General features: G+C 44.4%; 1 protein-coding gene across 2 annotated transcripts in view; it reads left to right on the top strand.

The window, feature by feature from the left end:
• Nucleotides 1-27,502, top strand: part of LOC124794783 (serine/threonine-protein kinase tricornered) — a 583,408-nt gene that overhangs the window by 206,567 nt on the left and 349,339 nt on the right. The window lies entirely within an intron of this gene.

Raw genomic sequence — 27,502 nt, 5'->3', positions numbered from 1 at the left:
ATACGCTTTCTAAGTGTTACTATAATCTGTTGATTGGCTGACAATACGAGCTCCGGACTAGCAATCCTTTATGTGAAAACCACGCATCAATAGAACTTCCTATTTTCCCAAAATTTGCGGCCAAAGTTTAAGATGATTCACCCTGTATACGAGATTTGAGATCCATGGCACTATCATTTAGATCTATTACATTTCGTGCTCTTTTTCCAAGCGGCGAATATTCGGTAGTTGGTTTTTCGGCAAGAATATAGAACGCCGGTATGTATCGGTCGGTCGATAGGTCACAAATCGCCCAGACGGTTTCTGCACGTAGTCTCTCCTCTCATTGAACGTCTCAGTTTATGTTTGTAAAATTACCCCACTAGGAGAAATTTTAAAATCCCAGTCTCGCCGTAATTAAAAACGTTAAATCGCTACACGCATCCAATTGCCCATGGAACACACTTTTTCAGCTGTGTGCCTAATGCAATCCTAAAGCGTTTTCCAGAAGTAGCCAACTTTGGACACGCTATCCTGATTTTTTTGCCTATAATATAAAAAAGGTTGAAGCTATCATGAACCGTAAGGTTAGATTGAACAGCATTGTGCTTCACTGAGTGTATCGGTATTGTGATATGCCCACTTCCTTTGACCTTATTGTGATCCGAGAATTGACAGGTCCAGCTATTATTGAGGGGCGGTATTACAGTTTAATGTGGTTTCCAAATCAGGGCCCAACCGTATTGTTTCACATCGACAAACAGTGATCGAAGTGAAAGAAGCGAAAATTCTACTGATAAAAATCATAGGACCGACCGCAAATCCAACCACACTGCGCTAAAATATTTCCAGCTACTCTCAGCATAGTGACCCTGAACTTTATTTACTGTGTGAACCAACAAATTCTGACCGTTGTACAGCAAAATTTACACCGGTTCGAGGGTGGCGTTCAGAAAAAAACCGGATTCGCCTGGCAGAACACGGCTTATGTGGATGTAAAGATAGCGCTGCCAACCGTAGCGGAGTGTCTAGCCTGATAGAGTCGCTACGCTGTGGCCATCCCCTGTCGGCTCTCGGCGGCTGATGACCGCTCCTCTGGGAGCACGCTGTTACCGGGCAATCGATGTAGCAGGCCATCGGCGGCGGACGGCGCCTGATACGTGCGTGATTGAGTGCCAGCCAGATATTGGACAGCAGTTAATGGCTCTGGCTCTACGTTTAGCGCGTCTGCGCAGGCTCTGCTGCCTGCCGTTACTCCGCACACCAAGTTAAGTTGGCAGAACCTGACCGTTTCTTAGGGTATTTTTAACCAAAATAAACACATTAATACCCAATCTAACTTCGATGTAATACTTTCTTCTTATTATTAGCGTTTGTGCGACCTTGGCTGCAATTTATATTTTCTTGGTGACAAAACTCAGCGTATTCTCACCGCGCCGCAGTGGTGAATTTTGTACCTTCTTGTTATTCTTCGTTTTGTTTGACGCTTGGCGCAAGTTCCATGAGGTCTTGGGTATATTTTCCGTTGATGTTTTTCCACAAAACAGACCTGTTATATGAATGTGAAAAGTGATTAAAAGGAAAAAGCCTACACTGTGCGTTATTTAGAACACGAGTAGATTACAGTCTCAGTAAAATACCATTTTTAACCCAGGAAAAGTCAGTTTTACTGACTCCGAAAGTCCTTTCCGACATTATTTGGTACTTAAGAGGCGAACACACGAGCCATAATCCGATTTCAGAGAAACTTCGCTCAGTGGAAGAGGAGCCAAAATAAGCGAACGCGTGACTCGGCTTACCCGTAGATACTCGACCGTTTCTGAGAAAGCGACCGTCAAAATTTTCGATGTAATTTAGATGCTTTTTAACGCTCCGCAGGCTCGGCCCAACTTGTAGCATAATGGCTAGCGTCACGGCCGCACTTTTCGCCCAGTGTTTGAAACGTGATGATCATTTTTATTTTTTTCCTTTATCTACCCATATCCGTAGAAGGTTACCACACGAATGTTTCGTACCAACTTAGGGGATGCAAGGGCATCATAATTAATTATATAATTACGTCTGGGTACACACATTATCGTATGTTTATATATACTGGGTGATCAGTCAGTATAAATTTGAAAACTTAACTTTATTAGAACCAGGCGCTCCACCCCATATTGCTAGACGCGTGAAAGATCTCTGGCGCGCGTCGTTTGGTGATGATCGTGTGCTCAGCCGCCACTTTCGTCATGCTTGGCCTCCAAGATCCCCAGACCTCAGTCCGTGCGATTATTGGCTTTGGGTTACCTGAAGTCGCAAGTGTATCGTGATCGACCGACATCTCTAGGGATGCTGAAAGACAACACCCGACGCCAATGCCTCGCCATAACTACAGACATGCTTTACAGTGCTGTTCACAACATTATCTCTCGACTACAGCTATTGTTGAGGAATGATGGTGGACATATTCAGCATTTCCTGTAAAGAACATCATCTTTGCTTTGTCTTACTTTTTTATGCTAATTATTGCTATTCTGATCAGATGAAGCGCAATCTGTCGGACATTTTTTGTACTTTTGTATTTTTTTTTATAATAAAACCCAATGTCATTCCAAGCATGCGTGTCAATTTCTACTTCTCTATATATACATTATTCCGTGATTTATTCAGTTTTCAAATTTATACTGACTTTTTGATCACCCGGTATGTATGTATAGCGGGGTTATTTTCAGGGGTTACAATCTATTTAAATTCTCATAGTCTTACATTTTATTCTTACGTTCATTCTTAAGGAACATTTGGTGCATTCCCTTGGCTACACCGATAGTGGAAACACTCGAAACATAGAAATTCCAAACACCACGGTCATCGTGCGAAGGAAGGTTTGCCACAGCGACACTACTTTGTATGAATCTCACTCCGGAAAGAAGCTTCATTAACATTGCTGAAAATTGCACCCGTTGGCAGAAAATTCGCGTCAAACCACTTATAACAAATCACTTTTCCAAAAACTGGCGCTTTCACTTGTTTATGAATCAAGATGCACCAGAGGATTTTCACCGACAATTTCCAATCATTTTTCCATTCATTTATTGTTTTTTTCTCTTTCTTAAAATGCTTTCACCAGACATACAGTTAGTTGACACATAAGGGCCAAGTTATTTCAATATACATTGGGAAATCATCATCATCTCAGTCTTTTCCCACGTCATGTGCGGTCGGTGTTGCTTTAGTGGATCCTTCTCTTCCTTAAATGCCTATCCAGTGATTCTTCTCTGAGCCATCCTTTCTCCCGTAGGTCCCCTGCTACCTTGTCTTCCCATCGCAGTTTCGGTCTTCCTTTTCTCCTTGATCCTGTGACTTCTAGGTCTTCAATTCTTCATCCCAAGTAGTACTCCTCTCTTCTCTGCACATGTCCATACCATCTTAGCCTACTTTCTTGGGTCTTCTTCCCTATGGGCCCCACTTTCACTGTTCCTCTGATACATTCATTCTTTAGTCTATCCTTTCGTGTCACCGCTCTCATCCACCTTAACATTCTCATTTCTGCCACTTCTATCTTTTTCTCTTGTGCATTTGTAATTGGCCAAGTTTCTGCGCTCTACAGCATCGCAGGCCTCACCACAGACTTATAAAGTTTTCATTTCATTCTTCAGCTAATCTTCTTATCACACAGTACTCCGCAGTTCTTGAAATACGAGAAACGGAAAGAGGATGGCGATCTCTTTAAAATTCGATCAGTTATCTTCTGTCAATTATGTGCGACACGTGACAGGCATGTTGTTTGCTGTAGACGTGCACGATATTTTCCACTGATGATGCACTGCGTGCCAAAATACAGTTAGACAAATAAATACATGTGTAGTACAGCCTACAGTATACAAGATGTCCTACATCAAATACGTACAATCTGCAGAACACCTGATGGACAAAACTGTTGAATATGTTTCCTTGTACCGTATCCACATCTGAAAAATATTATCACGACACCTATTAGTTGACTTTAATATGTGGTGTGTCCACTCTTTGCTTTCATGGCGGGTTGGACTCTGCTGGGGATACATCCAGTGAGGTGTCCGTGGACTAATGGCAGCCCATGTTTCCTCGAGAGCCGAACCCAAAGAAGGTAGTGATGTTGTGCGCTGGAAGCTGGAGCGAAGTCCCATTGGGTTCAAGTCGGGGCTCTAAGCAGAGCAGTCCATTTCAGCAATCTTATGGTCCACAAACGATTGCCTCACAAATGCTGCTTTTATGATAGGGTACGCGTCATTCTGATTAAATCTGTCACCGCCTCCGGACAGTGTCTCTACTGCACGCAGTAAACAACGCCGTAAAATGTTGTAGCGATACAATCTCCATGCCGTAACACCTGCTCCTCCGTACTTCACTGTGGGGAAACACAAGATGGTTGGTAACGTTCTCCAGGCATTTACCCTTCAGTCGGATTATCACATGGTAAAGAGTGTTTCGCCATTCCACATAACTCATTTCTAGTCTTCCACTGTCCAGTGGCGTCGTTCTTTACGCTACCTCAAGCGTCGCTTAGCGCTGAATGCAAAAATATGTGGCTTATGAAGAGCTGTCAGACCGTTATAAACCATTCTTCGTTGACTCCATAGGCACAATCATAGTGATAGCTGGACTGATGGTGGCACTTCGGAACTGAGAGTGATCCCTTCCTCTGATTTCATGTGCTTTTTCAGACGCATCCTCCATAATGTTCCACGATCCGTTCCGTCAGTACAGGAGGCCTGTCTGCTCTTGGTTTAGACATGGTTATTCCTTCACGTTTCCAATTCAGTCAAATCACCAACAGTCGAATTAGGGAACTACAGAAGGGTTGAAATGTCCCTAGTGGATTTATTACTCATTTGACATCCAACGACTAGTCGACGTTCGAGCTGTCCTAACCGACCAGTTCTGCTGTTACTGCTGCTCCGCCGAAGACTCAGTGCTCCCCGCTTTCTTTTGTATTAGTGGGGTCCGCCTCTCGCGACATGGAGTGATAATTCTTCATTATATAGCGGTGTCCGGGTACTTACGACCAGACAGTGTATATTTAACCGAGCAAATAAATGTCGATGTTTGGAAACATTTGTACGTCAGTTTTTCCATTGTTTCATTTGTCGGCAATGTAAAAAAAATTTTTCTCAAGAACATCCGTTAAGAATTACTGTTACCCAGTAATTGACTTTATTACTGGTGCCTTAATACTGATACTGCATTTAGACTGACTTCCATCGTTCGTTAATGAGGTAAACGAAGTTGCATTCCATCTATTTGATGGTGACGTCTTTCGTTCCGTTGACGTCCAGCGTGAATCGACTTTGAGAGCAAAGCCGTTGGCGCCGTCTGTCTGTGAACCGAGTAAACTTCGTTTTGTGAGTGTTCATATTTAGCTGTTTCCGTGCAGCCTTCCTTAGGCAGAGATTGGAAACAGTTTTTCTCTTCTACGGATTTGATCCCGTCTCGGCTCATATCCGAGTCTCGCAAGGTAGTGACTGCACTGCGCGCTCAGTTTTAAAGCAGTTGATCGTTGCTTTTTGAACTTTCAGTGTACTCTGCGTTCCTCGGAACACAGTATTTGTAGTATATATTGTGGACTTGCCTAAATGGAATTAGTCACCTCACGTGTTCAGCTCTAGTGCTTTAGTAGAAAGTACTTTCTTAGCTAAAGACAGACAAAATAACCGAGAACAGTCTTGAAAAGAAAGCCATGACGAAGATACTCGTACGTGTACCAAGTAACTGAGACCTTGTTTCACCCCCATTTCCCACAATGTACTTAATGAGCTCTCTGCTGGCAAGTAAAAGGGAATGCTAGCCCAGTTTTCTGTGTGCTACTCGTGTACGACTTAGTTGTAACAGACCATCGCGTCGATCTGTTGGCTTCAAGCATTCACATTTAGAACGCCAGCAGTAGGAACGCGTATGTACGGTGCACTGACTGAAGTTTAATGAACCCTAATCTTCACGTGTTAGCAATTCAAATAAGAGGACAGAAATGTTGGGGAAAGAGTTGCTTTTAACCCAGTTAAGACGTCGATTTCTTACCGCCTCACAGCTTCAGAAATAAAAAAATGACAGTTTCTCCATAGACAGTACAAACTTTAATTATCTCTCTCTCTCTCTCTCTCTCTCTCTCTCTCTCTCTCTCTCTCTCTCTCTGGTCAGTTACTTCGTAATTTTCCATTACGTGTGTACCAGAGAAAAAGGAAAACGCTTTTTATGTGCTTCAGAAGCTTTCCAAATTGCCAGGCAACTGAACTAAAGACTCGCCTTTAACAGCTACTACAAACAAACTAAATAGCAACACTAACAGTAGTAAGCCATAACGTCAAAAACCTTGCATTAGCAAACATTTAGAACAGCTTTTGTCTCCACTCCCTATTGTCTATGCTTGGTGTTCCAAGCGGTTAGCATTAGAATTGTACAAACTTTTAGGATCCTCGACAGGTATTTTCAAATTAATATTTGAAATGCTTCTACATGGGCTTGAATGACGAGTGCGTGCGAGGTACATCTTGGGATCCTGCCAGTGTTTTCTAGCGAAACAGGTACGGCACCCACCACATTGGCCTTGGCGGTGCTACCGTAAGAAGACAATAAAATATATAACGGTCTCTTGCGTGTTCACGGTGTAGTTAATAATTTATGATTACGTGTTGAGGTCGTGCTGGAATGAGCAAACATGCGATTAATTTTAACGTATGGTGCAGAAGGATGTAGTTTTCTAAAAACGGACTGTGTCTACAGCGAAATTACGCAAAAAGTTAAATTCCAAATGGAATAAATATAACGCTCTGCACTGAAATGTAGGGGTGGGTCGTTCAGGTTACTGTAAGGTGGACAAGGCTGTGACCAAATGATCGTTAGCTTAGCAGAATTTGAGGAGCAGCATTGGATCGTATGACAGGAGACTCATCTTGCCGAGAAATCCGCTAATCAACGAATTACCCATTAATGTTTGCAAAAAATATTTTATCTGAACTGTGTAACATCAGCATCAGTTTCTACTCAGCAGCAGAGTGTGCGTTGTAACGAAACTTCTTGTCAGTCTACTGTTACAGACTCACCTAACCTGGCATAGAATGCTCCAGAAGAGAGTCCTGGTCAGGAACATTGTTTGAACTGCCAATAAGTTTAATCTCGCATCACTTTCTGGATGTTTTAGTTAATAAGAATTAGAGTGTTGCAGGCATTGTTTGTGCTTTTTTCTGTGTTGGTGTAAATTTTAGCGGCATGAAAGTGATGGAAGATTTCATTTACTATGCTTCAATTAAGTGTAATAATTCAGATGACTGTTACGTAAATGTCATCTTCAGTCACATATAACTTCATTTTATATTAGGTATGACGTACGTGACAAAGATGACGAAAGAGCTGCTGTATTGCTCATCATGCATGTACTCGACGAACACGTATGATTTGGTTGCTCCGTGGTGTAAGCTAGCGATGCGGAATCCTCAGGGCCTACTTTGATATTCTCTACACTCAGAGTTGGGTTGGGTTGTTTGGGGGAAGAGACCAAACAGCGAGGTCATCGGTCTCATCGGATTAGGGAAGGACGGGGAAGGATGTCGGCCGTGCCCTTTCAAAGGATCCATCCCAGCATTTGCCTGGAGCGATTTAGGGAAATCACGGAAAACCTAAATCAGGATGGCCGGACGCGGGAGTTAACCGTCGTCCTCCCGAATGCGAGTCCAGTGTGCTACACTCAGAGTAAGAAAGCCTTCTTGATCAAACTCTTTCTTTGTATCTTCCGCGTTTCACCTAGCAGCTCTATCTCTTCGGAAGTAACGGAATTCTTACTGCAGTCCAATTGATCATACATTTCATGTGAAGGGTGACATTTGACATGGTCATTCCTTAGAATTCCACCTAAATCCTACGTTGCTATAACAGGTAGTCTGGTTGATATATAAATTCCCCGAGGTTTCTCTAGCAGTAGACAGTTGCTTTCTTCTCGTCGAATAGCAGTGTGAAATGCTGCGTCGTTTCCTGTGTCGCACAGTGGAGGAGTGGGGAGTCTTCCCAGCAGGTACCCCCCAAACCACCCTCTCCAACCTACCTCTTGCCATTCCGCTCTAGGCGCGTAACAGCTTTACAGTTTTATGGCTCTTTGTAATGTTGAAAGCTGTTCCCCAACGACTGTGATTGTTCCTAAAAGCTTTTGCTGCTCTTGGGGGTCGCCAGCCTGCCTATTGGCGCGTTCTGTGCTTCCAGAACACAAGGGGCGAACGACGACGACAAAAAAAAGAAAAAAAACCTTATCGCGGTAAATTTTTCGTCAGTCGTCTTTCTCCGGCTTTTTAAATGTATATACAAAAGGAAGTCACAAGGTTTCAATTATTTTGAAAAGAGTTATTATCATGACGGAAGAAAGTTCCTATTTTTTTTGTTGGTTTGCTGGTACGCTTGTGGCCCTGGTACACAGGAACATTTCCGCGCCACAGTACCGTACCTGCCGCTTGAGGCGCCACTTTCAGTGGGCTGTGCCATTTTGTTTCGAGGCCACTAGCGGCTTGTTACTGTACTGTTCGCGGGAATGTTCATGTGTACCAGGACAGCGAACATGGTCCTTTAAACAAACAAAAAAAATCAATTAAATAGAGTAGCTCCTATTGCAGTTATGTTTGCCACAGTTTCCCAACAGATAGTGCACTACAACAACAGACAAGTAATGCTGAATATGAAAATCCCGAACGACGTTCGCAAATAAATTCCGAGTACAAAAGAAAACATTGTGGTAAATTAGTCAGAAGCCTTGTGAATAACACTGGACTCGCATTCGGGAGGACGACGGTTCAATCCCGCGTCCGGCCATCCTGATTTAAGTTTTCCGTGATTTCCCTAAATCACTCCAGGCAAATGCCGGGATGGTTCCTCTGAAAGGGCACGGCCGACTTCCTTCCCTAATCCGATGAGACCGATGACCACGCTGTCTGGTCTCCTTCCCCAAATCAACCAACCAACCAACCAGCCTTGTGAATATAATAGGGTGTGCGCACATAGTCCATGTCTGTCAATGGTGCTGAGTGGCAGATTAAGGGTTGAGGTTAAATAATAGCGGTGAGCAATATTTAGATTAGTACCCTTTTGTGCATAAACAGTATTCCAATACAGTATAACTCAGGTAAAGCTGTCCACCTACGCGATGGTGGGTGTGAACACTGCAGTGCTCCAGTAGGCCATTGGAGATGGAATGCCATTCCTTTCCTCCGGCCTTTGACCTCTTCCACCGAGCCAGTTACAGCTCTTTCCATCCAGAACGGTCTTGAGGAAATGGTGAATTAGATCGTATTTTATGGATGCTTTCCTATATGAGACGGTGAAAAAATAGCAAAAACATTGTCACTAAAAATCTAACTGCAAAAGCCCTGACACAATCATGCGGGTCGGGTGTCGTTGCTATTTTGTTGTTCTGACTCACTGCAACATATTCGATAGTATGAGAAAAAACTTTGAATAAAATTTGTAACTTTTGTTAACACGAATACTTGGTGCAGCCTGCTTCACTTTTTGCGAAACAGTTTGAAACAGTCCTTCCACATTGCAAGATAGAGGTTTTTGTTGCATTTCATGCGCTTTGTCCCAACTTTGCTACCTTACTGCTCATATTGACACGTTCTTGGTGACAAGACGTCAAGCAATGTTGGCCAGTGGCCATTTCCCAACGTATCACCGCCACATTCTTTTGCCCTCTTCTCTCTGCCTGGGTAAGACAAAAGCCTCTACCAGACACATGGTGAATTTGAGAAAATCATTAGTGCTGTTCTTCGGAGTATGATTTTCCCGGGTGTGCTCGGTGTTCAGAAATCAGCAGTTCACAAGTGCAAGATCTACGAAGAGCAGTAAACACTGACAAAACGCCACTGAGTTGAGAATCGTCTGACAGAGAAAGAATCAGATCTTCTGTTAGACGTGCATGTAACGAACGTCAGTGTGCATTTTAGCATTTCCATGGGGAAAAAAGTAGCGGTGATAAAGCAAGCACGCAAACCAGTGCATTCATGGCTAAACTTCTACAGTAAACACGTTACTGGCACAATCGTGGTAGTACTAATTCAGCACACAGTTGCTTTGCACACACTTGAGATTACTAATAATTGTTGATTGTACAACATTATAACCGCTTTCCTAACGCCGGACGGGGTGGCCGAGCGGTTCTAGACGCTTGACTTTGGAACCGCGCGACCGCTACGGTCGCAGGTTCGAATCCTGCCTCGGGCATGGATGTGTGTGCTGTCCTTCGGTTAGTTAGGTTTAAGTGGTTCTAAGGGACTGATGACCTCAGACGTTTAGTCACATAGTGCTCAGAGCCATTTGTGAACCCTTTCCAAACAACCGTACTCAGCAGATCGCCGAAACCAGTTAACGTACGAGAGTGTCGTTGAAAGTAATGCCTAAATTTTTTTTACGTTCTCAATATCAGTTGAGGTGTTCCCTGTCATACGTATTAATTTGTCGACTTCCCACTTCGCTGACGCTAGTTGCAACTTAACTGTGTCGGTGCGTGAGGAACAGCGTGTTATAATCTAGTACCCAATTCGAAGAGTTCGTCCACACACGGAGCACCCTCTCCCGCGGCGTCACAATGCCAGACCATACAAGAGCGCTGCGACGTCTGTAACAATCATCAGTCTTCTTGATTCATTGTCATCGATCATTCTCCATACAGTCCGGTCTTAGCTCCATCCGATTTTATGTTTGCTTCCAAAACTGAAATAACACTTTCGAGGACTTCTTTTTGATAATGATGAAGCGGTGCAATTAGAGGTGAGTTTGTGGCTCCACCAATAAAGCCAAACATTCTATGGTGACGATATCAAAAAACTGGCCTCTTGTTGGAAGAAATGTGTTAGTTGCCGGGATAACTGTTGTGGAATGAATGTGTAGGCATGAACGATAAAGATATAGAATGTTAATAACGGTTGTTTCATTTAAAAAACTTTAAGAGGTTTCACGTAAAAAAATACGGAGGCGTTACTTTTCAGCACGCCCTCGCAATTACGAACTAAAGATCAAGCATCGGCATGGTGCTTTTGTCGTGAAAAAACTCAGTTACGTTTACTGCTGTATGTGCGCGCCGAGTGACAGAATAACTAAGAGATAAATTGCGCAGAATGGGTCCAATCGTTCGAGGTCAGTTTAAAAAAAAAAAAGTCGAGAGACGGGGTTCGAAAAAAGAGAGCGCGCGAATGTGCATTTCAGCGTCGTAGGCTACGAACTACTGTGCAGCGTTGTATTTTCTACTTCAACAACTAAAATCCAGCGTTGGAGCGATGAGTGACAGAAAGCTCCTACGGCGAAATGGGAATCGTACCCCGGACTTGGAATGTGTAATGTAGGATGCACCAAAACACACATTTACCAAATCTTTATACGTAGATATTACGAATTAGATTTTCGGCCTCAGATATACACTACTGGCCATTAAAATTGCTACATCACGGAGATAACGTGCTGCCGGTCGGAGTGGCCGTGCGGTTCTAGGCGCTACAGTTTGGAACCGCGTGACCGCTACGGTCGCAGGTTCGAATCCTGCCTCGGGCATGGATGTGTGTGATGTCCTTAGGTTAGTTAGGTTTAAGTAGTTCTAAGTCTAGGGGACTGATGACCACAGCAGTTAAGGCCTATAGTGCTCAGAGCCATTTGAACCAGTTTTTTGAAGATGACGTGCTACAGACGCGAAATTTAACCGACAGGTAGAAGATGCTGTGATATGCAAATGATTAGCTTTTCAGAACAGTCACACAAGGTGGGCGCCGGTGGCGACACCTACAACGTGCTGACATGAGGAAAGTTTCCAATCGATTTCTCATACACAAACAAGTTGACCACCATTGCCTGGTGAAACGTTGTTATGCCTCGTGTAAGGAGGAGAAATGCGTACCATCACGTTTCCGACTTTGATAAACGACAGATTGTAGCCTATCGCGATTGCGGTTTGTCGTATCGCGACATTGCTGCTCGCGTTGGTCGAGATCCAATGACTGTTAGCAGAATATGGAATCGGTGGGTTCAGGAGGGTAATACGGAACGCCGTGCTGGATCCCAACGGCCTTGTATCACTAGCAGTCGAGATGATAGGCATCTTATCCGCATGACTGTAACGGATCGTGCAGCCACGTCTCGATCCCCGAGTCAACAGATCGGGACGTTTGCAAGACAACCACCGTCAGTTTTTCGGATGAATCCAGGTTCTGTTTACAGCATCATGATGGTCGCCTCAGTGTTTGGCGACATCGTGGTGAACGCACATTGGAAGCGTGTATTCGCCATCGCCATACTGGCGTATCACATGGCGTGATGGTATGGGGTGCCATTGGTTACACGTCTCGGTCACCTCTTGTTCGCATTGACCGCACTTTGAACAGTGGACGTTACATTTCAGATGTGTTACGATCCGTGGCTCTGCCATTCACTCGATCCCTGCGAAACCCTACATTTCAGCAGGATAATGCACAACCGCACGTTGCAGGTCCTGTACGGGCCTTTCTGGATACATTCTCCAGATCTCTCACCAATTGAAAACGTCTGCTCAATGGTGGCTTAGGAACTGGCTTGTCACAATATATCAGTCACTACTCTTGATGAACTGTGGCATCGTGTTGAAGCTGCATGGGCAGCTGTACCTGTACACGCCATCCAAGCTCTGTTTGACTCAATGCCCAGTCACATCAAGACCGTTATTACGGCCAGAGGTGGTTGTTGTGGGTACTGATTTCTCAGGATCTATGCACCCAAATTGCGTAAAAATGCAATCACATGTCAGTTCTAGTATAATATATTTGTCCAATGAATACCTGTTTATCATCTGCATTTCTTCTTGGTGTAGCAATTTTAATGGCCGGTAGTGTAAGATTTAAATAGATCAAAAACTGGTGGATACTCTGAATTCTCTGTAAGCTGTAGGAGCCCCAGCTGTTTTTATAAACGAAATATTTTAACTTAGAACTTTCCATCATCTGTTCCTAATTGGTTCCGTTAGATTTAAATAGAGGGAGCTTTCGTCCTAGGCGTTATTGCAGTGCTCGTAAGTCGAGTCGTGTATTTAAGCCATGAAAGACTGTTTCCATCCACGTACACGACGCCAGACGAATGGTCGGTTAGAGTTAGTCCCACATTATGCACTGCGCGTGCCGATTTACGCTTTCTCCGTAGATAACTTTGCCTCTGGAAACGCAGATCAATATTTGGATGCACGATTTACACGAAGCCATGACGGAAATATAGGCCACGTTGTTAGCGACGGGCTTGTTCCTTGCATTCGCATACTACATGCGTCCGTGTGACCTTGAATAATAAATTGAGAACGCCAGTTCGATCACTGCACGATTTCTTGCTTTTCTCTGTTCACACATACACATTTCGGTAATAATATACTGCCATCAGTGAGCTAAATTTATTGAAACACACTGATTGTGTAATATTGTTGCGATATGTATGCACATTGGCTTCTCACTGGTTCTTCCAAAAAAGAGCTGGGAAGTGTGAACGGAAAGTATCAAACTCACACTAAGTTTAAAGAAGATGGGTTATAGACCGGGGGGGGGGGGGGGGGGGGGGAGGTAATATTCTTGCTGCGGCTATACTAATGGAATGACTACAAGAGGAGACCATCAAGCGTGCAGAAAAGTCCGAGCTATTTTTGCCTTCCTTTATGTGGCATTCGCGTGTTCGTGAACCGTTAGCAGAGAAAATGTGCTGGCGTCGCGAAAGCTGTGGCGTAAAGAGTGAAGAGTTGGGAGATGTATTTGAGGGTGGATAGGTACAAACTTTTTTTTTTCTGCATGGGCTTCGCTGCTGAAGGGTATCCATTAAAGAACAGTGTACAGCCAAAAACGGGGAAGATACTGCAGGCTCTTACTCTTGTGTTGGTTATAGAGTTTACTGCAGATATTTGTGTAGAAAGCAGAGTGTTTGCAAATACCATTGTAGATTTCAAGGTGACTGATTTTACGACGTACGAAAATAAGTGCAGTGAATATGTGCCTGTATGTGAAAGTACTGTGTACTTGACGTTGCGCTCACAAAAACAACCTTATTATTGCCCGAAGTGGTCCACCGAAATCCCAGATGTCTGCAACGCTTTCTGTTACTGAAAAGTATAGTATCTGTATTCCGTAAGACATGTATTGTTTCTCTGTCGTCAAGTTATCCCAAAAGAGGATTCCAAGTACAACAAACGGCTGTCCCGATCATACAGGTGGGCTACCTTGGAAGTAAAATAATACACGACGGACTAAGTAAGGCCGATATAGAAAGCAGAATCGAACAGGCAAAAAGGACGTTTCTGACCAGAAAGAAATCTCGTGTGAAGTATCGGCCTTAACCTGAAGAAGAAATTTCTGAGAACGTGCGTTTGGAGCACAGCATTCTGTGGAAGTGACCGGGGGGAAAAAAGAAGAGCAACGAATCATTTGACATGCGTTGCCATAGATGGATGTTGAAAATGAGGTGGACGAATGAGGTAAACAATGAGGAAGCTCTCCGCAGAATCGATAGGGAGGACGACACGGGGTAAACGTCACAATGATAGGACGATTATTAATATATATGAAGGAATAAATTCCTTGGTAGCAGCAGGATACAGAGGGTAAAAACTGTCAAGGACACTGGACATATCTAACAAAGAATTCAGGATGCAGTGTACAAGTTCTACTCTGTGATGAAAAGACTGACACATGAGAGGCTTTCATGGCAAGCCGATTCAAACTATGCACAAGACTCCTCCTCCCCCCCCCCCCCCCCCAATAATAATAACATCGTTTAATTGAGCCTAGAAGGCAATCCATCACTAGACACCCATCATGTCGATCAGTCTTAAGATTAACAGTTCCTCATATACTCTTCTGCCTTGTAGAAGCAGAAACAAACGTCTACTGAAAGCAGTGGCATGAGTGGTCTTGGCATCACCGAATATCCGAAACCATCAACACGACCTTCCGAATTTCACGATAGGGTAGGACTTCGGAATTTGGACGGACAAATACTATTAATGTCTTATCGAACGTGAAAGATAATTTTGTCTATAATTACAGCGCAGAAATACATTTTGTAATGCTGGATTTCGTAACATTAGATTTCGTAACATTGTCACTACGTCACAGAGTAGAACCCTTCGGGGTACCCGCGAAACACTTCTTTTCACTCGCTCCCCACCGTCGCGTTTGTGTCTTCAATGTAACTACAGGGAAAACTAACGTTATTGTGATAAAGGAAAGCCGTTTCTTTTATACAAATAAATTATTTCCTTTTGTAGTAATTTTCAGCTTTCTTGCAAAGCTCAGTGGCCAGTACCTCTGTCCTGTAGTTCTTCCATACCTAAGCGCTCTCTACTCTGTTATAATACATAAATACTCGATAATTAAACATCGATATCAGTGTTTCAGTTTCATATACCGTCTCGTAGTAGGAGACACAAGGTAACGCCACAATTGCTTCGCTGACGATCACCACAGCCACCAGCTCTCTGCAATGAAAGGAATCCTTCTTAAAGCTTCTGTCATCTACAAAAATTACCTACAAAATCTAAAATTCACGTGTAGTAAAAAGCTCTAGCGTTCCTAAGAATGTTAAAAACAGATACTAAACATGTCAATTTTTTTCGCCTTTGTAATATTTCTTCAAATGCTGAGTAGGACTGCGGTTTGGAGCCATTGCGAGTTTTGCACCAACAACAGTTGATCGCTTATACTGCTCCCTGGAGCACCCGACCTACTGTCTCCTCTTTCCGATACGAAGAACTACCTGCCGCAACGGCTGACCACGTCTGGTGTCGCGATCGCCATCCGCATCAGATTCCATCTTTCTGAAGGCCAGCTTTCCCCTCTTCCACCCCTTCTCCGGGCCTGCTCACGTACACCTCCGTCATGCATCCCCCATCCACAGCTCTGTCTTGACATATCATAAGGTCCGAAAGACTCTTCTCGTCCTGAGGTCCTCCGCCGCCAATTCCTTTCCATTATCGTCGCATTTTCGGTTTCAGAAATACTGTATACTGATGGCTAGATGGTTGCTGTTCACACTGACTTTGCTTAGGTTTATGTGGGATGTAATGAACTCCGCTCCTTGCCGGATGGCTGCAGTGTTTTCACTGCGGATTTGATAGTCATCTCTCGTGCTCTGTAACATATTCGTTCCTGCACCAGTGAGTGCACCTCATCTGTAGCGACTCTTCGAGCAGTTTACAACCTTTTAGCCAGTGTTATCCTCGCCATTCACTGTCCTTGACTATCAGGATTCCGTTCTTGTCCTCAGTGTTCATGCTTGGTGGTCTGTGTGTGGACTGCGGGTCACATTGGGATCCCGGGGAATGAACATGCTGAGAGGCTGCCCGCCAAATTGGCTGCAGGTAAGCCGCCTGTTTTCATCGGTATTCCGGAATCGGACCTTCGATTGGTATTATGCCTTCAGACTCGAAGGATTTGGTATGCAGAATGGTATATTCTGACTTTGCCGAACAAACTACGGTCAGTAAAGGAGACCACGAATTTGTGGAGGTCTTCCAAGTGATCCTCACGCAAGGGTCCATCATTCTTTGCTAGTTCCGCATCGACCATACTTGCCAAGCTCACTGTTATCCCCTATGTCGCGAGGATCCGCCCCACTGTTGTTCTGGTGCCCATATGACGATGGTTCATATAGACTGTTCTAACCTAGCCGCCTTGCATCGGATTCTTATAATCTTTCTTAGTTGCTACCCATGGTGTTACCTGACAATGCCTGAGCAGGTGACATAGTTTTATGGTTTCTTTGTTGGGGGGGGGGGGGGGGGGGGGGGGGAGCGGCGGCGGCTTACCACTTTCTTTGAAAGAGGACGCCGCAGCCTTTCTGGCACATTGAGTAGTTGGCACGACGTAATATTGCCGCCTCTGCCTCGAACGGGCAGCGGCGTCTGGGTATGGTGGTATGCCGGAGCCCCCGCCCCTACCTGTTCTTCTCCCTTCCCGCGTGTTGTGTTTGATTTGGCTTTCTTCCTCTGTTTTCCGGTGCTTCTGTCAACGTATACGTGTCGCTAATGTTGTTGGGTGGGGTGCCACTGGTAAGTGGCGGGGTGTATGTTTCCCATCGCACTTTCTGCCGATCGGGAGCATCTCTTCGTTTTCCCCCCTTTCCCTCTTCTTTCTTTCTTTTTCTAGGCTTTGTTGATCTTCTGTAGACTTGGGGTTTTCTTCCCTTGGGTTTCGCGCACTAGACCATTCTGTGGTGTGTAGTTCTGTTGACTTGACTTACCAGATAGGAAGGACAGATGATTTCATAGTTTGGCGCCTTTAATCATTTAACCAATCAGCTATCTTTGCGGGATGGATATTTCCAGGACTGAAGAAAATTCCAGTGTCTGCGCTGACAGGTGGCTTCTGTAATTCAAACTGTTTTTCGCGAAATATATGGTATCTTTCTTTGTGTTCTCCTAGTATGAAATTTCAGAGTTACGCCAATTTAGAAGGGCTGTGACAGATCACTCCTCCCATTATGTAGAAACTGATGATTGTTGCTCCAGCCTTAGCCAGATGTCGCACACTTAAGCAGTATTAATGTACAGGTCTTACAATTCAGTTAGCCTGCAAGTGAGTGGATGTGGTCTCTCCACTTCATACCTACACATTGTTACTCCCACGAACTTTTGCGACATGATTAACTCCATTTGTGACACTTCTAGACAGAGTAAATTTTAACTTTTTTAAAGTGGAATAATTGAGATGTGTGACTGTCCGAGTTAGTTGTCAGGCATTGAAGTATTATGTCAATAGCGCATTCCCTTAATCGTTAAACAGAATGTTTCGCTTCCAGTGACCTCTTCATCAATGGAGCGTTCAGTCCTAATATTCCTCCCTTGATTGAGGTGTAGATGGGGGAGAGGGACATGGATTAAAATATTACACATGGCTGCCATCCCAGACCTTGACCGGATCGCAAGGTTGTGAGAAAGGATGAGGCATCCATAGACGGCATCAGACTGGCAGAATTGAATCTTTGAAGGCGGATCTTGATTCGTACTCGAATAGTGCTGGCAGTAAAAGTGAGGGAGGGACCTGGTCTGAGTCCCACTTCGGCAGGTGGTTTCACAGCAGTGCACACCCCCCTGCAAAGTGAAATACTTCTTTTGCCGCCAAGATGTTTGCCAAAGAAAAATAAGAATTGCTGTGTTGCACTAACTTGATACTGCTCCAATACAGTGCAGAGCTTATCTAGATCGTAGTGAATGGCAGTGCTTGATTTGCGCCGGTACGCTGTACCTGTATATCTGACAAAACAAAACATTAAAATAACGTGTAAAGCTTCTAAATTTCAATACAACATCGCCATAGGTCACAGTACCGAAACCTCGTTTTTTTACAAATCAAGCACTAGAGGACGGTAAGTGAAGAAGTTGCAACGCTGCTGTTTGGCATGTGACAGTAAGATATGGGGAGACGTGCAAAGCGATTTAAAATCGGAACAAGCGAAACGAGAATAGCGCGCGGGGCGTTTCGCTAATTAGCATGGCGCGGCGCGGCAAGTGTCGCAGTGCGGTGGCAACTTTGTCGTGTCGAGGACACGGCTTGGCGTGCCGTGGCGTGTCCCGCAGAACGAGGGCTGCGTGCGCGCTTTACAACGGGATTTCCGGCGCCGCACGGCATATCGCAGCACAGCGCGGCACGACGGACACGGCGGCCGCCGTGGGAAGCGCAGTGAAAGTCGGGTCCGCTTCGCTTCTCACGCCGCTTTGTGCCCGCGGCCAGCGCCTGGCCGCGCAGTCGAGCGCGCCGTACCGCGGCCGCAATTATCGCACAGCCTTGCTCTGAACACGCACCGAAATATCTCTGGAGCGCACGATCGTGGGAGGACTCCAGAGAGGCGTACAGACTACAGCTGTTGCTCAGTACCTGCTTCGAGACGCTATGGGTGGGTGGAAGCTGTTTTCCCTCCTACACTTACGTGTACACCTAATGGCCGGCTTGTCCACCTTTGGGACGGATTACAGCGGCGACTCGTCGTGGGATGGAAGCAATGAGGACTTGGTAGATCGCTGGAGGGCCGGCCGGAGTGGCCGAGCGGTTCTAGGCGCAACAGTCTGGAACCGCGCGACCCCTACGGTCGCATGTTCGAATCCTGCCTCGGGCGTGGATGTGTGTGATATCCTTAGGTTAGTTAGGTTTAAGTAGTTCTATGTTCTAGGTGACTGATGACCTCAGAAGTTAAGTCCCATAGTGCTCAGTGGAACTCGCCACTGCACTGTGTTCCTCGAACCACTCCATCACACTCTTGGTCTTGTGACAAGGCGCATTATCTTGTTGAGAAATGCCACTGCCGTCGGGAAACATTGTCATGAAATGGTGTACGTGGTCTCCAACCAGTTGACGATACACCTTGCTCTTGCATGAGTGCGCACGTCAAATTTCCCCAGAACGCAGTGGCCTCCGTACCGCACTACAGGTGTCAAGGAACTGTTCCCATGGAAGAGCACGGATCCGCACTGTCACATTTGCATAATGTTGAAGGTATCTGGATTTGTCAGACCATGCATCGCTCTACCACTGCGCCAGTGTCCAGTACCGATGGTCACGTTCCCATTTCAGTCGTAGTTGCCGATGTCGTGTTGTTAACATTGGCCAATGCATGCGTCGTTAGCAGCGGAGGCCCGTCGTTAAGAGTATTCGATGCACTGTGCGTTTAGACACACTTTTACTCTGCCCAGCATAAAAGTCTGATGCTGGTTCCGCCACAGTTCGAGCCTGTTCTGTTTTACAGTCTGCCTGGCTTGCGACGTCAGACATACGTAATGACGGCCGCCCAACCCCGCAATGTCTGGAAGCAGTTTCACCTTGGTTTCGCTACGGGTTGAACACACGAACCACAGCACTTACCGAACACAAGACGAGTCTTGCAGCTTCGTAACTGCTGGTGCCGTGCCTCCGGGCCATCACAATCTGCCCTCGGTCAAACTCGGATAGATCGTGGTTTCCCTTTTCTACACACAGACAGCACGCTCATCGATACAACATGCACCGTGCTTGTCTCTCACTAGCAGTCATTCCTCGTCAGGTGACGCGGCTATCGCGGGGACGCTTTTGTATAGATAGTAGCCGGTGGTCATAATATTGTCGCCGACCAGTGTATACAGCAAGCTCCCGATTATCAAAGTATGGATTATACGGTGATCTTGCCACGCTGGATACACAGAATCTCGGCCGATCACAGAAATTAAATTACGTCGGGTCCGATCAGTACTATTGTGAATGACCGCTGGGAACACCAATTGGGTCCGTGATACGCAAGTCACTGAATTGGCGTCCAGCTGAAAGACTTGCGCCAGGCTATTTCGCTGTAGGCACTATTATCCGATTTGCAGATTGTCCGTGCATTATTTTACCATTTTTGAAAAACTTCGCATAACTTTGTAGTTTTCTGTTATAAAACGAATATTTTCGTTCAGTATATATAGAAAACAGAACACAGAAAACACCGACAAACATCAGTTACAGGTTCCTTTCACTGACACAAGAAAGTGTCTTGTAAACAAGGGATCGAAAGCGCATACCTGCTTCTTCGTTACTATTAAAACAGACCTCGTGCTGTGGGCACCTTTTCAGTAGAAGGAACGTTTTTCGCATTAGAGCAGATGAAAAAGTGCTCATAGGTCTTAAAGTATGCTTTCTAGACCTCATGTTCACTAGACATGCTTGTGTTGTTTTGGTCAGTTCTTCCTCCTCCCAGAATATGGAAAGCAGATACCTACCAGCAGAAGAGATATGTTTCATAGTATCGAAGATGTGCAAGTGTTCATACCTGTAGGTATACATTTCAGGTGGCATGTTTACCACAGATACTTTACTTACTTCTGTATAAGGGACCTGTCTCCGAAGTTGGTCGATGTTTTTTTATTTTATTTTATTTTATTTTTTTTTTTTTGGGGGGGGGGGGCGCACATACTGTACATAAGTATCTGTGGGGGTTCCAGAAGACGACTGTGCGAAAACTAAGAGAGACATAGAAAATAGACATTTATTCCATGATGGAGCATTTATCAAAGTTTTTAAAAGACTTGGTGCTCGATGCGGACACGGTTTGTATATTGGCAAACGTCAATACGTGAGTGGGATATGGCTATTTGCACAACGACAGCAGCCCGCTTTGGAAATCAGGTGGTTGGGTTGCCTACCCGCAGGCGCGAAATGCACTCCAATTCGGTACGTTGTTTGCATGCAAGGTCTATACAGAGAGGTTTGGACACCAAAATTCCTAACGGAGCCGTCACGATATGGTGTGACGTACGTGACAATGTATTTAATTTCGGAAGTGTATATCGCTTTTTGGGTACTTTTGAATCTGAAATTACATTGCTGTGTTCACAAATGGATGTCATTCCAAGCCGATACTGGCAGTTCAGCTGGAGCAAAGGGAAAAGCTCCACACGTGAAAATTCCCTAACAATATCCACACCGTAGAGTTCTAGCTGTCCTGTTTGTTCGTACAACACCCGATTAATCGTTGTTTGGTACACATTGCTAGCACAGAGCTAGCACAGTATATCGAGAATTGTGTGTTCTCGTTCATGAATGGAGAACATGTACAGGAAATAAATTCCACGATATTCTTGAAATTGTGCCGTGTGTGTGTGTAACTGAACACACTTCTGAAATGTGTATTTTCACAATCCTCGCCGGCCGGTGTGGCCGTGCGGTTCTAGGCGCTTCAGTATGGAACCGCGTGACCGCTACGGTCGCAGGTTCGAATCCTGCCTCGGGCATGGGTGTATGTGATTTCCTTAGGTTAGTTAGGTTTAAGTGGTTCTAAGTTCTAGGGGACTGATGACCTCAGCAGTTAAGTCCCGTAGTGCTCTGAGCCATTTGAACCTTTTTTTTACAATCCTCAGGGAGAACAGGATGCATTTCAGGGAACCTTGTCATGAAAAATTTTGAAAATGAGTAATAACGCAGGACTTCATCATCCTCACATTTAGTGTAAGCAGTACGAACATACTGGCCACAATAGGTCCGTAGATAAGGTTGTCACACCTCCACTCAAATCACCGCCGTTGAATGATGGGATGACAGAGAAAAATGTGCTACAAAATCAAAGTTCAGCACACTCACTTCTAGGGATAACGGAACAAGCAATATTGTTACTGCAGTAACAAAAACATCTTGCGTTGCGTGACGAATACAGGTAACTGACTATATTTTAAGCTAGAAACAGGCAGGAGTTTCCCAAAAATTAGTGCACTCCATGAAGTCCAGATTTTCCTTCAAACTGTTTCAGTTCAGATCTGTGATTAAAATCGTGTGGTACAGCAAAAGGTTTACCCTGAAATTTCCAAATACTAGTGTTTATTGCAGTGCATTCCATTCTAACAGCTTTCTTCTATCATTTTCAAAGTGAATCCTGCACAAACCGTATTTACGTAAGCTCTCCAGAAAAATACGTCGTCATAGCTGTAATTACGAAACTAGTCACTCATGTCTGACCAGTTCGAATATATAGTCGATTTCCATGTATCTGCTCTACATTTTTCTCTCTGATTGTTTCCCGTAGGGAATCTGAATAACCTTATCCCTTCTGTTGAGTTTCTCTACATTTGGGTGCAGCACAGCGTCCCATTTCAAAGTTTTCGACACCAGAAATCTGCTCTAACTATAAACAAACACTATCTGCTACAGTTATATAAAGAACCAAAACTGCTACCATCGCAAATTTGATGGGATCGTGACGTAACTTCTCCGATAGACATTGTCTGCATGTTCTGACACGCGTGTCCCCTTGTGGTGTGCACTGCAATTACGCCACAGTGGTTACTACTAATCGAAACATGGAGAGATGGTCTATCCACTGATGTATGTCATTTCCCTGTATGGCTCCTAGTTGCCACGTAGTCATGAACTACTTATTAATAACCCTTTACTATTATTCCAATGATTAATGATTTCCGTCCTTCTAAACAAGCGAGTTTTTTCCCTCACTAGATTACAAGTCGTGAGTGAGTCTACACTGAAGTGACAAAAGTAATGCAATATCTCATAAAATCCTATCGGTCCTCCTTTTGCCCGGCGTCGGTGAGAGAATTTGTGCACAAACTGACCTTTCGATTATGTCCCTTTAATGTTCGATGAGATTCATGTCGGACGTTCTGGACGGCAAAATCATTCGCTCGAATTGGCCGGAATGTTCTTCAAACAAATCGTAGACAGTTGTGGCGCGGTGACGGGATGCATCGTTGTTCTGGATACAAGAATGGCTGCAAATGGTCTCGAAGTAGCAGAACAAAAATATTTCCAGTCACTGATCGGCTCAGTTGAACCAGAAGACCCTGTTCATTCCATGTAAACACAGCCCACACAATTATGGAACCACCACCAGCTTGCGCAGACCTCAAGAAACCATGCCAACAAGGCAGTGTGCAACACCCGAACCCTATCATCAGCTCTTATCAACTTAAATCGGGACTTATCTCACCAGGCCACGGTTTTCCAGTCGTCTAGGGTCCAACCAATACGCTGAAGAGCCCAGGAGAGGCGCTGCAGGCGGTGTCATACTGTTAGAGAACGCACTCCCTCGTCGGTTGCCATGGCCTCTCTATTAATGTCAGATTTCGCCGCACTGTCCTAATAGACACATTCGTCATACGTCACACATTAATTTCAGCTGTTTTTTTCACGCAGTATTGCTTGTCTATTAGCACTGACAGCTCTAAGCGAACGCCGTTGCTCTGGGTTGTTAATGAAGGCCGTGGGCGACTGCGTTGTCCACGTTGGCATTGCGGATCTCGGAATATTAAATTCCCTAACGATTTCCGAAATTGAATGTCTCATGCGCCTACCTCCAACTACCTTCCCGCTTTCAGAGTCTGTCAATTCCCTTCGTGAGGCTATAATCACATCGGAAACCTTTTCACATGAAACACATGAATACAAACTACAGCTCCGTCAATGCGCTGCCCTTTTACATCTTGTATACGTGGTGCTGCCGCCATTATACTCGTATATGTGCATATCCCTATCTCATGACAGACGTGAACTAAGTGTATTGCAGCGCCCCTGGCGTTTTATTCCTGTACTGAGTAGAGCTTTTCAGTGGCAGTCGTGTCTTCCAGAGCTTTCAAAACATCTATATCTCTTCAGGCTAGAGGTCAAACGCATCCAACAACATTTAGAATGCAGTAAACAACACTACTTTGTTTTATCCATTGTAAGTTTTTAAATTTTTTAAAATAGGCTTGTCTATTCTCACTGCTCTAGCAGTTTTTATTAAAATATTGATCTATTTACGTTCTTATTTGTGCACAGTGTAGAGTTTTTCTTTATATATGTATTTCTTGTAAATCGCAAGTAACTTCTTGCATTAAGATACTTCGTATCAGTTTTGGGAGAACGCTAGCAGGAAAAATAGAGTGCATTCTTCCAACATTTGGAATAAGTCACGAAAACAAAGCAAGCTACAAAACTGAGTTGTGTTGTCAAAATGTGGAAGTTGTTCAGTAGCCCTCATGGATGTGCGAGGCGGTTGTGGGACCTCTTGGGGCGGAACGATGATAGATAAGTGTTGCTAAAGTCGAAAGCTCACTATCCACAGTGGCCGGCAAATTTATTCTTCCCAAAGAGGCTAGCTTAAAGAGAAAGCTGAAGTGAACTTCCGTGCCCAGACGTCAAGTGCTTTCAGTATTTTTTTTCCCGTTTTTGATTTGCTTGTTTTAAATTGTGCCTATTTCCGATTTCTGGAGGCAGTGTTGCTGGGAGAGACGGACGTAGCAAGGTACAACTGAAGTCAATAGACTGTATTGTTTCCGTAGAAAGTTGACAAAACTTTGAACTCTGTTTCGTTTTCGTGACGATTTCTGCGGATATAACAAGGAACTACTTGGAGATTGTACTTCTCTGATACCTGTGAAAGTTTCCCTGACCTGTGATACAATTCTGTAATATAAGTATATCTCAGAACAGTTAGATTACTACAGGCACTTACCTTTGGTGCTGGAGTAGCAACTATTTTTAGCTTGCCTCTGGGATGAAAAAAAGCTTCATTGCTCTATGAATGTTTTTCAAATGCGGTTATGCCGTGGTTGATCCCGGTCCGCCGATAGGTAACTGCCCTGCTTCCTCTAGCTTCCGGTGTTAATACGTCGCAAAGGACTAGTCACATACGGTAAAATCGGCTAGAAATCCTTCATTTATTTATGTAATTAATTGCTGTTATCTTTTAGTCTGTTATCTATATACAAGAACATAACGAATGTTGCACATGAGTTCACATGTATATAGCAGGTAATACGAGTATTTTAATATAATTTTAAATTTGTTAGTGTAACTAAGCATTATGATGTTTACGAGGAAAAAGTCTACATAGAACATCTACTTAAAAAGAAAAAGATTTTTAAAAAAATGTATGAACTATTTTTTTTGGCCATCTGACACACACACACACACACACACACACACACACACATACATACATATATCTGTGTGTGTGTGTGTGTGTGTGTGTGTGTGTGTGTGTGTGTGTGTGTGTGTGTTCACCCGTAATGCAGAAGGCACACGCTACTGATCTGCTATCCTATGCAGCATTGGTAGGTCACGAATTTTGTGATTTGTAGTCCTGGAGTACACTACTATACAACACTACACTAAATTACATTACATTACACTGCACTGCACTATTCTACTTCGTATCAGAAGGAAGCGGGATACCTGGATACCTCGTTTGTCTGGATAGTGAGCCCCCGGCGCGGTGAGGTATAACTCAGGATTCACAGGGCTGCGCTGCTGCGACACCCAAGGTGAAGAGATGGGGAGACGGCTTTCAGGGTCTCAGGAAATCCTTCCTGGTCGTCCCCGAGGCTCATCTCCTTATCGCGCCCAGAAGGTTGTTATAGGTTGATATTCCACCGTGGAGCGTCTCTTTCTCAAAACGTATGGCCTCTCCTTGACTGTGTCTCAGCCATATAGGTCTATAGTTAACAATTCATATTATAGACTATCGTGTTACCAATGGCGTTCCTGGTCTGTAACACCTTATCTAATTGCACATTCCTAGACGACGTGATCCAGGGTGCCGATTGCTCTACATTCACAAGTGTCTGTTGTGCGTTGTCATATTTTTAAAAAGTAGATCGGGTATGGGCATGGCCTGAAAGGTAGTGCACAGGTCCCTTGGTTGGAAGGAAGTAAACCATTTATTAGTGCTGGAGGGCCCACCGAATTTATAGAGCTCTATAAAGGGCACCGCCATTCGTTATGCGATATCGATTGCTTGGTCATCTCCAGCCGGCGTCATACTTTCCTTTTAAAAGCAAGCGATCTGTTGGCGCAAAGTTGGTATAAATATTTCATTTAACCTAACTCTCTTCCTCCCAATTACAATTATTAGGGTGTTTCCGAATCTGTATGGGCTCTCTATACATGCGCTATCTTTGCTAAAACGCTGGTCTCAGTGAATTTTATTCGATGGTTTCAATCTCGATGTGTCCGTTTGTCTCAAGCAGCGGTTCCTTTCGTGGTCGGCTAAACGGGTGTCACTGGCTCATTACGTGGTTCCAGTGTATAATTGCCTACAACTACACAGAATTTTGTATACACTAGGTGTCACAAATGGATGCCGTACATGTTTTGCCGTTCCGAAGTATTCTCGTCTTCGTTGTGTCGAGAAATTTCTTAGTCGTATAGAGTTGTAGAGGGCTGAAGGTATTAGTATATAAATCTAATTTCGTTCTCGGCGGCTGCAGATCATCAATGAAGTCCTTTCAGACATGTCCGAAAGAAGACACCATATCCATATAAGTATATGTTTATACTGTTGTGTGGCAAAATAAATGCAACCTTGCAAAATTTCCCTTTGTTGCTTTAATTTTGGACGCCGGTGTATATTGCGACACATCGGCACATTCACAAAACCACTTCAATGGTGAATATAACACAACTTTATCATTTTCTTACTGTCGGGTAACCAAAGAAACGTTGCAAAACAGAATGTAGAGCAGCACATAAGGGTAGGTAGAGGCCTTGAAATTGGTTGGTTATTTATTTGTGCCTAGTGGTACTCACATCAGTACCAGATCGCTTGATTAGAGGCTACAGCTGTTGGATGTCTAATTCTTTTTCTGAAGACTTCAATGAAATTGAACAGACGCACAAAACGATAGTCCGGTATCTCTAACGTTGGTCTGTTGTACAATTTCGGAATATTTTTTATGATAGCATATTATGACATTTTGGGAGACAAAAAAAACCTCCTCTGCTCCTCTGTAGGAACCAGCGTAGATTCCGAAAACAGCAATGTGAAACCCAGCTCGCATTTTTCGTCGCGAGACACAGAAAGCACTAGATACAGACGCCCAGGAAGATACTATGTCCCTCGACTTCCGAAAGGCATTCCATACAGTTTCGCACTGCCGCCAAATTCAAACGCATGCGTGTGGAATATCAGACCAACTATGAGACCGGATTGAAGAGCTGATAGCGAGCGGAATACGGCATGTCATTCTCAATCGAGAGCAGTCATCAGCCATAAAACTGAGTTCAGGCGTGCTCCAAGGGAGTGTTACAGGGCCATTACATCTCAC

Source organism: Schistocerca piceifrons, chromosome 4, assembly GCF_021461385.2.
Source record: "Schistocerca piceifrons isolate TAMUIC-IGC-003096 chromosome 4, iqSchPice1.1, whole genome shotgun sequence".
Classification (NCBI taxonomy): Eukaryota; Metazoa; Arthropoda; class Insecta; order Orthoptera; family Acrididae; genus Schistocerca; species Schistocerca piceifrons.
The sequence above is the reverse complement of the archived record's forward strand: the minus strand, read 5'-3'. Positions and strand labels throughout refer to the sequence as shown.